Raw genomic sequence first — 12,924 nt, 5'->3', positions numbered from 1 at the left:
GATGAATTATTTGGCTATTATTTACTTATTTGGGTTATTTGGCTAAACCAAATCACAAGTGTAGCCTTTTCTTAGAATAACGCAACCTCTGTGAGGTGGCCTTGGTGTGCTCAGTGACTCCTCGGTTGTAGCTGAAAGGGGAACCTAGTGTATCAAACACCACAGTCTATTCCCCCTTCTGCCTTCCTACTCACACTCTAGCTAGGGGAATGGCTTGAAGGCTTGCCAGCTTCAGAACCCTTCAGCCCATATGGGCTATGCTGCAGCATTGCTTATTTCTCAAAGACTGCAAAGATGAGTTACTGTTTACATAAGTGGTACCTAAGGAACTGGTCAAGCAATGGGCAGCACTTTTGTTTTTAACTAATAGACTTTATATTTTAGAGCATTTTTAGTTTTACAGAAAATTAAGCAGACAGTAGAGTTCCCAATATCCTCTCCTCCTGCTCATGGCTTCCCTTATTATTAATATCTTGCCTTAGTGTGGCACATTTGTTACACTGATGAGCCAATATTTATACATTATTATTAAGTGAGGTCCATAGTTTACAGTAGGATTCACTCTTAACAAAATCAATGGGAGAAGATATTTTCAAATGACATATCTGATAAAGGATTAGTATTCAAAGTATATAAAGAACTTATAAAACTCAACACCCAAAAAACAAATAATCCAGGTAAAAAATGGGCAGAAGACATGAGTAGACATTTTTCCAAAGAAGACCTCCAGATGCCCAACAGACACATGAAAAGATGCTCAATCATCAGGAAAATACAAATCACAGCTAAAACGAGGAGTCACCTCATACCAGTCAGAATGGCTACAATGAACAACACAGGAAACAACAAGGGTTGGCAAGGATGTGGAGAAAGGGGAAACTCTTACCCTGTTGGTGGGAATGCAAACTGGTGCAGCCACTCTGGAAAACAGTATGGAGGTTCCTCAAAAAGTTAAAAATAGAGCTACCCTACAATCCAGCAATTGTACTACTAGGTATTTACCCAAAGAATGCAAAAATACTGATTCAAAGGGACACATGCACCCTGATGTTTATAGCAGCATTGTCAACAATAGCATAATTATGGAAAGAGCCCAAATGTCCATTGACTGATGAATGGATAAAGAGGATGTGGTATGGGACGCCTGGGTGGCTCAGTTGGTTAAGCATCTGCCTTCAGCTCGGGTCATGATCCCGAGGTCCTGGGTCGGGCTCTCTGCTCAGCGAGGAGTCTGCTTCTCCCTCTGTTGCTCCCTCTGCTCATGCTGTCTCTTTCTCTCTCTCAAGTGAATAAATAAAATCTTAAGAAAAAAAAAGAAAGGAAGACCCTCTCCTTCTTTAAAAAAAAAAGAGAGATTATGGGGTATATGTATACAATGGAATATTATTCAGCCATCAAAAAGAATGAAATCTTGCCATTTGCCCTGATGTGGTTAGAGCTAGAGAGTATAATGCTAAGCAAAATCAGTCAGAGAAAGACAAATACCACATTTCCACTCATATGTGGAAACAAAACAAAAGAACATGGGGGAAAAGAAAAGAGAAGCAAGAAGTCCAAGAAATGGACTATTAACTATAGAGAACAAACTGAGGGTTACTGGAAGGGATAGGCAGAGGGGTGGCTTAAAAAAGTGTTGGGGATTAAGGAGGGCACTTGTTGTGATGAGCACCGGGCATTGTGTGTAAGTGATGAATCACTAAATTCTACACCTGAAACTAAAAAAAAAAAAAAAAAAAAAAAAAAAAAGGATTCACTGTTTCTGTTGTATAATTCTGTGGGTTTTGACAAATACTGTCATGTATCCACCATTACAATATCGTACAGAGTAGCTTCCCTGCCCTAAAAATCTCTTGCATTTCACCTAATCATCACTTGCCCATCACCCACCCCCAAACTCTGGTAATCACCAATCTTTTTACTCTTTATAGTTTTGCCTGCTCCAGAATGTCATATAGTTGATCATACAGTATGTAGCCTTTTCAGACTGGCTTCTTTCCCTCAGTAGTACACACTTAATTTTCGTTCATGTCTTTTCATGGCTTGATATGGCTTGATAGCTTATTTCTTTTCTTTTCTTTTTTTATATATATACTTTTGGGGTTTTTTATGTTTTTATTTTATTTTTTGACTTTTTTTTTTAAGTAGGCTCCATGCCCAATGTGGAGTTTGAACTCACAAAACTGAGATTAAGGGTTGTGTGGCCTCCTGACTGAGCCAACCAGGTGCCCCTGGGGTGTTTTTGAGAACAGTTGTAGGTTTATAGCAAAAATGAGCAGAAAGTACAGAGAGTTTCCATATACCTCCTGCCCCCACAGATGCACAGCTGTACCCATTATCAACATCCCACACTGGAGTAGTACATTGTTACAATAAATGAACTTCCATTGTCGCATCATTATCACCCAAAGACCATAATTACTTAGGGTTCACTGATGGTATTGTACATTTTATGGATTTTGACAAATGTATAGTAATATGTATCCACCATTATCGTATAGTAAGGAATATTTTCATTGCCCTAAAGATCCTCCCTGCTCCACCCATTCATCTATCCTTCTCCCCAAACCCTGGCGACAACTGATCCATTGTTTTGCCTTTTTTCAGAATGTCACATAGTTGGAATCGTACAGTATGTACCCTTTTCAGATTGCTTCTTTCGCTTAGTAGTATATATTTTATGGCTTCTCCATGTCTTCTCATTGTTTGGTAGCTTTTTTCTTTTTGGGGATGAATAATATCCCATCATCTATACATACCATAGTTTATTCATTCACCTACTGAAGGACATCTTGGTTGCTTCCAAGTTTGGGTAATTAGGAATATAGCTGCTACTGACATCTGTGTTCAGTTTTTGGGTAGACATAGGTTTTCAACTCCTTTGGGTAAGTACCAAGGCATGAGCTTGCTGGATTATATGTATGTAAGAGCATGTTTAGTTTTGTAAGAAACTTCTAGACTATCTTCCAACGTGTCTATACCATTTCGCATTCCCATCAGCAATGAATGAGAGTTCCTGTTGATCTCCATCATAGCCATCCTTTCGTGTTGTCAGGGTTTTGGATTTGGGTCATTCTAATAGGCATGAGGTAGTTACTCATTGTTTTAATTTGCAATGCCCTAATGACATATGATATGGAGCATCTTCTCATATGTTTATTTACCATCTCTGTATCTTCTTGGGTGAGGTGTCTGTTCAGATCTTTGGCCATTTTTTAAAACTGGGTTGTGTATATGTTTTTTTATTTCTGGGTTATAAGAAAGAGTCCTTTGTATATTTGGATATAGATCCTCTCTCAGATATGTGTTTTGCAAATATTTTCTCCAAGTCTGTGGCTTGTCTTAACAGTGTCTTTCACAAAGCAGAGGTTCCTAATTTTAATGAAGTCCAACATGAATTTTCCTTTCATGAATCATGTTTTGTTTTGTTTTGTTTTGTTTTGTTTTGTTTTGTTTCTATAAAGGTGTTTTAATGGCTAGGAAACAAGCCCTGAAGAGATCCCTGGACTCCAGGAAGCAGCTTGAAAAATCTTGGGAGAGACATCATGAGCTGGCCTTCTAGCATTTGAAGGTAACTGCTGGCTCAGCATCTGCCTGAACCAACTATCTTCAGACCTTCCCTGCCTCTCTGTCAGCTCCTAGAGTGACTGTGCCATTGCTTACATCTCTCTGTAGCATCAGCTTCATCGGCTTGAATTTTATGAGGAGGACAGATTTAGACTGAGTTTTTGGACATACTATTGCTCCCATCCTTGATGATTTACAAATAAGTGATTTTTCTGAGGCTAGCCAAGTATTCAAATCTCTCTAACAAAATTATTCAATTGATCTCATCTTTCTGACACAGAAGTAGACACAAACAACTCTCACTTGTTTTTGAAAGCCTACATAAGCACAAAACTTCAAATTGGCAGTGACATCGTGCAGGAGAATAATACAAAAATAAATAGTAGTAACAGTTTGTGGACAGTTAAATGATCAGTAATTTTCCGAGTATCCTTGTTCAACAGTAGACCCAGCTCTTTTCTAGAAAGCATCTTTGGCAATTGTCACTTATAGAATTTATCTTCTTGATCTCACATTGCTGTGGTCTTCTTGTTTGCAAACTATATTGCAGACTGTCTGATAGCCCATCTTGTGCCAATATTATTATTTCTTAATCTACCTCAGTGTGGGCTCCTCTAAGGCTGGAATCAATGGTGTTCACAGCCCGGCCCCGAATCTTCTATGTAGCAAGCCCCTATAAGTGCTCGTTGAATTAATTTGTTAAATCTTTATCCAATAATACTTACTAAATTGTACTTGCAGTTGTACTTACTCAAGAAAATTATAGTTTTGAAGAACCACATATATAAAAAAATTTTTTTAAGTACTGAAATATTAAAATATAGAACAAAGGAGGAAAGAAAAAGAGAGTCTATGAATGATGTTCAAGTATATGAAGGAGTCATTTTGAGAAGGATCGCTCTTTATTTCCCCATAGACGAAGAGGAGAGGTAGGTACAATTGCAATAAATAAAATGGAGATTCAGGAAGCACATAAGGAACAATTTTTTTGACTTGAAGATTCTTGGAAACTTGATGGAGGTGAGCAGAAAGCGAGGAAAACAGAAATCACAGTGTCCTCCGAAGGGATGTAAAGCTGGGTTCACTTAGGCAAGCCCCACCCAGATGCTGGAGGCAGGGGTGGCCACAGGTGGCCAGTTTCCCATCCACGTGCTCTTGGTCTTCACACTTACAAATTAATGTGCAATAAGCAAATCACCGGTTGCAATAGAAACTCAAATCAGCGCCTCGTCCTTCCTTATTGGTCCTGTGAAGGTGAGTGGTAGGAACAATAGTGGTGGAAACGGAAAAGTACTGCCTAGGAGCTCTCCTGGAAATCAGAGGCAAAGACGAAAGCTTTGTGTGTGTCTGGCGGGGGGAGGGTTGTAAATTTGCAAAATCTTGTAATAATAGCTCATTTATGGAGCCCTTGGTATATGGGGGGAGGGGTGCATCCATGTGAGGTAAGAAGTCCAGTGGGAGCGCCAGTTAACAGATGAGGAAGCAGCAATTCCCTGAGGTTATCTACGTAAATAGCCCAAAGTTTCGCAATCAGTGAGTGACAGAGCTGGACATTGAACCCAGGTGTCTATCCAGTACCGCCACTGTCCTGCTTGCTCGGTGACCTCTGGATTCGGGACCCACCTATACAAATCCCAGGCCAATCCCACCGACTCGTGGCAGTTCCACGGGGCTTTCTACATTGGCTGCAATGCCAATCCTGAGACCCGGGCCCACTGTGGCCCCCAGGACCGCTGCAGTGGCTCTTACCCAAGGCCGCACATGGCAATCACTTGGGAAGCTTTACAAAAATATCAATTGCAGGGTCCCGCTCCTAAAGATTTTGATTTAATTGCTCTTCAGTGCAACTTCAGCATGGAGGTTCCGGTGTAACGTTTTACTGAAGTCTACGATGCATGTAGAAACGTGCACTGCCCTAAGTTTACAGCACAGTGAATGTTTACCAAGTGCAGGCACTTGGGTAACCACCCAGCTCAAGAATCAGACCGTCACCGTCCCCCTCTAAGCGTGCAGGCTCTCGCCCCCCCAGCTCACCCCGCCCCCGGCCGCTATCCTGACTTCCAACAGCACGGCTTGGGTAGATTCTTCAAGCTCCCTCAAGCGCGTGTCCTGTGCAGCCAAGACGGCGAGCTGTTGTCTTACTGGTGGGTGGTAGGGAAGCAGGAGGTGCGAAACCAAGCGCGCAGATACAGGTAAAAGAAAATGAAAGCAAACTTGAAAGGCAGGCCACACTTCCGCCTCAGGCCAGGCTCTTGCCTCTTGGGTGATGGGTGTAAGTCCAATTTCCCATCAGCAAGTCAACGAGAATGAAAAAAGTGTTGTTGCTGTTGTTGTTTTTTAAACAGAGCCCCTCATTTGGAAACGTGTTGTGGGCATTCACTTCTCAGTGAAGGAATCCCTGCCGTCCGGAGGGTTGCCAAAGTCACCCTTACAGGTCACGATGAAAAACCAGACCCGAGCACCTTCCTGACTGCTTCACGCACCACCCCAGTCAGTCCTGGGAACGCTCAACACGCACCTTCTTGGATCTCCCCCACTTTACAGATTGGCAAACGAAGGCACAAAGAGATGAAGTAAGTCGCCCGCGGGCACACAGCTTGTAGCTGGCAGAGCTTCACACACGGAGCTCCTTCCAGCTGCCTCGCCACTCTGGTTTTTATTTTAAGTATCAGTACCAGCCGCCCTCTGCCACGAAAGGCCTGGACAGAGAGTCATGGTGCTCCAGTAGCTCTCTTGAAGGTGCAGTGAGCTGGGGAGGTAGGGGAGGAAATGCACACAACTACCCCGGGTGCTGGGATGGACACTGACGAGCATGCGGTTTCACCTCCTTCTTTTTCAGATGAGGAAAGAGCCCAAGAGAGATAGTGGGTGCCTTCAGCTGAATGGGGGAGAATTCGAGAGAGCCGGACCCCTTGTGGGGCAAGGCCAGGGAAGGCCCTGGATGGGCAGTAGAGCACCAACTTCTCCTCCGAGCCACAGATGCACGGTGTGCGACCTGTGTTCGTTCCCTCTGCGACTAGTGATGGGATGCCACTGTTACTAGTTAACACCGGTGAGTACTGTTAGTTGTACAACTCCTAACAGTCTCTGTGGAGCGAGGTTCAAACCTGAACGAGACAGAGATCGGATGATCACAAAGCTATCAGAGTTGGAAACGGGATCCTCTCGGTTTTGCTGAGTTTGTTCGGTTGGTTTGGATTTTGCAGTGTCTGCGATGGCCCTCCTAGCGTGTTCATCCTGGCAACAGAAGGGGTAGGGCATGAGACACGTCTCCGTTGAGAAGTTTTCATTGAAAACTTGGTGTTCTGTGTAGGCCTTACTCCTCAAGCACTTCCAGAAAGCAAAACAAATCTCAGAAAACGTGGGGCTTATTGCCTTCTATATCCCTCCTCTAAGATTGCTTTGGAGTTTCTTTTAGATCTGTCCCCCAGCCCACACCCCCAGATGCTGTCTCCTCTCCCTGGTCCCCACGTCCCCGGACCTGCGTCTGCGTCCTTCAGCTGCTCTGGTCTTTGGGCAGGAAATTCCTTTGGAGCCCGAGTGCTCACTCCGTTGCTCTCTCTTTTTTTTTTTCAGAGCAAGTTTTCCAATATAAATTACACCCTCAATTACTTCTCTCTTCCTCAAGCAGTGAATCACGCTCTGAGAGGCTGTTAGGGTGGGGACGGCCAGAGACAGAGCTGGGAGGTTCGAGCCAGTGCCGGCTTGTCGCCCTCCTTCTCTGATTACCCGCCGCAGCGGCCAGAGTGTGGCCTCGCACTGAAGTCACCAGTGAAAGAAGCTCTTTAGTGCCCGTTCCTGCGATACCCCATGCTCTGGGCACCTGTGTAAAGGGGAGGCCGCCACTTTAGGGAACTGGCTTCCGCTTGGAGGCAAGAAGAAACAGTAGCTTCCCTAGGATGGCTTGATATTTGATGGCTGTGGTAGACTGCATTAGAGCCTCCAGTCTTTATCTCTTCCTCTCTCACCACCCTCTGCCATGCAGCTCTTCCCAGCAAGAGACGAGGATGCTCTCGGACCCACTGATTCTGCCCATGACACCTGCTTTGGCCAATAGGATGCTAGCAGATGGGATACAGGTAGAGGCTTGAAAGCGTGCTTGTGTGATTGGGCTTGCTGGCCCGCATCTCTGCTATTTCCATGAGAGGAGCCTGCCTCTCATTTCCCTGCCTCCCCAGGAGGGAAATGAGAGATGTGTGGGCCAGAGCTGCCCCAAGGAAGCTGCCGCCAACGGGCCTGGCCCCGCCCCGCCCCGCCCAGAACAGAGCTGTCCAGCTGCCTCCCCCCAGGGTGCTTGAAGAAACCCAGCCAAGATCAGCAGCTTTGCCTACCCAACCTTCCCAGGAACTGCAGATGCAGGACCTGGAGTAGGAAGTGATTGTTATTTTAAGCCTCTGAATTTTGAGATGGTTGGTACTCTAGCAATAGGGATGAGGCCATGGCCTCTGAGACCATTACGATGATTATATGAGAAACAAAAGCTCTTTGCAAATGTGAAGCCCTGGGAAGCGAGCAGAGGGGAGAGGGGGGCTGTTGGTCTAGCCCTGGACCCCGAACATGAAGACTAGTGTTAAAATCCACTCCCCTCCCCAGTTCACTCTGTAAACTTGGGCAGATCATTTCACGTTTCTGGGTCTTATCATCATTTACAGAGCTGGCTTGCAGATGCAAAAGCATGAGCGCTTGAGAAGATGTTGGAAAAGTAATATGGGCCCAGAACTTCATTGGTAGGAAATTAAGAGAGGGATGGAGACAGTGGGAGAGAGGTCTCCTGCCCAAATAAAAGGGACAGATCCGTTGAGATGTGTATTGGATGATTTTGGAGAATATGTTTGGTCTAAGGCTGGGAGCTAGATTTGGAGCCCAGGTATAAAGTTCATTTCCCCAGAGAACCAAAGACACTGTCCTAAGAGCCTGGGATACATAAATATCCCTGAAAATGGATTCTAGAAGGTGCCTTCCTGACAGCTCTTCACTTGGAACGAAACAACGCTGGGGACAATTATGGAGTCTTTGGTCAGTTGGAGAGGTAATAGGCCAGACTAGCAGTTAAATGTGCCTGTGTGAGCTCTTTCGTTGGCCACCTTTAACTTTTCTTGGTCGTTTATTATCTGACCTTTGACAAGTCACGTTTCCTGTGGACAAGAAGATGAAATATGGGTCATTCATTTGTTACATATTGATAACAAGCTACATTCCAGGAACTGCTCCGGGCACTGTGGATGAAACAGTGAATAAGATGTGGTTCCCGAGCTGGCTCCCAGCTCAGGCTGGATGAATGTTTTAAACATTGTCATTCGTATCAAAACATATAATACTAGATCCCTTTTCAGAAGGGAAAAATATAGCTCAGAGAGATTTAAGTGGCTTGTCCACAGTCAGACAACTTGTAAGAAAAAGATGAAAAATTACACTTTGACCTTAAATCTTTGTCGTTTCTACTCAACTAGGCTGACTCTTCCAGTTGGTTGTTTGATTTTATTTTAAAAATGTTATCTGGGGGGCACCTGGGTGGCTCAGTCAGTTAAGCGCCTGCCTTCGACTCAGGTCATGATCCCCGGGTCCTGGGATCAAACCTTGCATCGGGCTCCCTGCTCAGTGGGGGAGCCTGCTTCTCCCTCTGCCTCTGCCTCTCCCCCTGCTTGTGCTTTCTCTCTCTCTCTCTCTGTCAAATAAATAAATGAAAATCTTTTTAAAAATGTTATTTTTACACACTGTTTTAGGAGTACATCTCTGTATATGAAATAGGTACTTAGATTTTTGTTGTTCTGTTCAAGTTCTCTTAGTGTCTAGTACTATGAAAGTAGGTTCCTGAATTGAATAGGGACAAAGCTTAAATGTACAAATAATAAGGGATGGTTTAATCAAGTGTGTTCTGCTCAATGGGTTACTTTGAAAACATTAAATATGATGGCTATGCCTCAAACTTTATAGGTGAGAGTTTAAATTGTTATAGTTCCTCAAGGCAATGTGAAAATATATATCAAAACTACAAATGAACATGCTTTTTGCTCTAACAATTCTCACTTGAGGAGGTTGTTTTATAGAAATATAGATCACAGATCTTTGAAACTATTCAAGCGGCATTTTTTTTCTAGTAAGATACTGGAAATAACCTAATTCCTCTTAATCAATCTGTACCAACACTTATTGACTTTGTATTATATGGAAGGTGCTCAGACATATTTTATAGAAGATATAAAATGCTTTTTGAGAAGGTCTTTCTCATCTAGTATGGCCTAGCTGGAGTGTATATAATCTTTATACATAAAAGATAGCCAACCATCAAAACCATCATATGATCAGAGACTGTGGAATCAACTTTATGTTAGGATGAGGAAGAAGTGTGGGCTTGAGGGGCTCAGAAGTCTTCCGGAGAATTTCATTTAAGTTAGGGAAGGGTTTAGATAGAACCAGAGGATTGTGGGAGCCGGGCAGGAGGCTCTCTTCACAGAGGCTGAGTCTGGAATGAGCAAGGCAGGTTGGTGGCAAAGAGGACCTTTTTGGTAGGGAGGGGGGAGATGAGCTTAGAGAGGGACTGGGTGGTAAGACCAGAGTGGTGAGTTGGGACAACACTGAGAAGGACGTTGGACGCCAAGATAAAGATCTGGAACTTTGTTTCGGTGTTTGAGCCAGGGGCGACGTGCACAAAACAGTGTTTGGGGGAGGGTAGTCCAGCCACCTTATGCCAAATGGATTGTAGCAGAGCATGTCTGAGGTTAGGAGACTCCTGGAGACCTCAGCAGGAGTCCAGCGACGGGGTGAGGAGGCCCAAGCTAGGTTGGGAGCCAGAAAAGTGGAAAAAGAGAAGCAGACACTTAGGTGTTATTCCCCCACCTTCCCTGCCTGGACTTGATTCTGACATTCCCCTGGCAAGTCATAATTACTGGGACAGTTATTATCTCGGGTTTTACAGGTGTATTAACACAGGCGATTGTGTAAGGACCCGAGGGTTCCGGACATGGCATTCAGACGCATGGCTGGCTCTTTGTCTGCAGACTGTTACAGATTGAAAACTAATGTGGAACATGTTTTCCAGTGCAGCCAGAGCTGTACCTAGCTTGCTGCTCAGAGAAACCGTAAACACAAATCCACTTCCTGAAAGCAGAGACTATAGGGTAAAAGTAATTCTTAAGACGTATTTTTCTAGTATTCAATCAGAACTTTAACTGGTGTTCTCATTTTTTTTTTAAGATTTAATTTATTTATTTGAGAGAGAGTGAGCTAGAGAGACCACGAGCAGGGGCAGAGGGAGAGGGAGAAGCAGACTCCCCACCGAACAGGGAGCCCGACGCAGGGCTCGATCCCAGGACCCTGGGATCATGACCCGAGCCGAAGGCAGATGCTTAACGGATTGAGCCACCCAGGCATCCCTGATGTTTTCATTTAAAAGGGGGGTTGCTAAAATAACCTGTAGCTCTTAAAAAATTAAGTAGATTATGATCACGTAGGCCATCATGTAAAGAAGTCCAGGCTTCATTGTTAGATGATAGAAGCAAGTCTCCTGACAGTAGCATCGCACATTGCTCCTGCTAAAAGCATTGTATCTGTTTTAAGGACGAAGCCTGAGAGGCCACCCCCCAGCAGGGGCAGAGGGGATGTGACGGGGGAGGGTGCGGAATGGCAGAGTTGCTTTTCTGCTTCTGAGTATTATAGTGTTTTACAAGCAGGTTAGTGCTTATAATGAAAAGACTCTTACAGACATTTCGTACATCCCAGAGAAGCACAGCTTCCCCCTGCTCACACCTATTAGAGGAAAACAGACAAAATTTCTAGTTAGGGAAACAGAGGCAGGGAGCGCGATAGTGAAAGTCTTCCTTGATCTGACAGATCACTTCCCCGCGGTGACTCCCCAGTAGAGACTGGTGTGTCATTGAGCAAACTATGTATCTCCAGGCTTCAGTTTCCTCAAATCTAAAATGAGGATGTTGTGATCAAACAAAATAAGATATGTATAGCATTACTTCACACACTGTGGCCATCTCTAAGCTTTCAGTAATGACTAGCTATTGTTCTTCTTCACTTGGCATTCCAAATATCTAACCATGATCTTGTGCTTTTCCTCGACCCTTTAGTTATTTACTTGCTTGACCCACCTGCCTACTAGAATGTGCACTCCTTGAGGGCAGGTTCTTAATTAAAAGTTATTTTAGGGGGCGCCTGGGTGGCTCAGCCCTTGAGCATCTGCCTTCGGCTCAGGTCATGATCCCCCGAGCCCCGCATCGGGCTCCCTGCTCAGTGGGAAGCCTGCTTCTCCCTCTCCCACTCCCCCCTGCCTGTGTTCCCTCTCTCGCTGTGTCTCTCTGTCAAATAAATAAAAAATCTTTTAAAAAAAAAGTTATTTTAGGGATACCTGGGTGGCTCAGTCGGTTACGCATCTGCCTTCAGCTCAGGTCATGATCCCAGGGTCCTGGGATCGAGTCCCGCATCGGGCTCCTTGCTCAGCAGGGAGCCTGCTTCTCCCTCTGCCTGCTCTGCTCTGTCTCTCTGACAAATAAATAAATAAAATCTTTTTTAAAAAGTTATTTTAATTGTTTTCCTTCCCTGCTGACAAAAATAATATATTACTCTGGTGTTGGGGGGGGGCAACAACTAAAAATCTCCCTTCATCTCAACCCTAAAGATATCATTATAGACTCCTTTAGATATTCTGAAGGGTTGGGACAACACTGAGGCCCCATTTCTGTAAAGGGCCAGATGGTAAATACTTTTGGCTTTGTGGCCACACGGTCTCTGTCACAACTACTCATCTTTATCCTTTTAGCAGGGAAGTAGCCACAGACAGTACCTAAACGCATGGGTGTGGCTGTATTCCAATAACACTTCATTTATAAAAGCAGGCTTCAGCCCGATTTGGCCCTGGGACAATCATTTGCTGGCTCCTGATCTAGAATAGTGCTTGCTGTCTAATAGAAATGTAATATGAACCACATACATAATTTTACATTTTCTCATAAATATACTAAAAACAAGTTTTAAAAAAATAAAATCAATTTCAATAGTCTGTTTTATTTAACCCAATATATCCAAAATGTTATCATTTCAACACATGATCAAAATAAATAATTGTTGCGACGCTGGTGGCTCAGTCAGTTGAGCATCCGACTCATGATTTCGTCTCAGGTCGTGATCTCAGGGTCGTGGGATTGAGCCCCATGTGGTGTCCGGGTCTGTGCTCAGAGAGTCTGCTTGTCCCTCTCCCTCTCCTCCTCCTGCTTATGCTCGCTCTGTCTCTCTCTCTCAAATAAAAATCTTTAAAAACATATGTAAATAACTATTGAAATATTTTACATTCTTGTTTTTGTACTAAGTCTTTGAAATTTGCTGTGGATTCTGTACTTATAGCACATCTCAGTTCCA

Source organism: Callorhinus ursinus, unplaced genomic scaffold (genome assembly GCF_003265705.2).
Source record: "Callorhinus ursinus isolate GAN/ISIS: 27379988/994484 unplaced genomic scaffold, GSC_fseal_2.0 scaffold2, whole genome shotgun sequence".
NCBI classification, from domain to species: domain Eukaryota; kingdom Metazoa; phylum Chordata; class Mammalia; order Carnivora; family Otariidae; genus Callorhinus; species Callorhinus ursinus.
The sequence above is the reverse complement of the archived record's forward strand: the minus strand, read 5'-3'. Positions refer to the sequence as shown.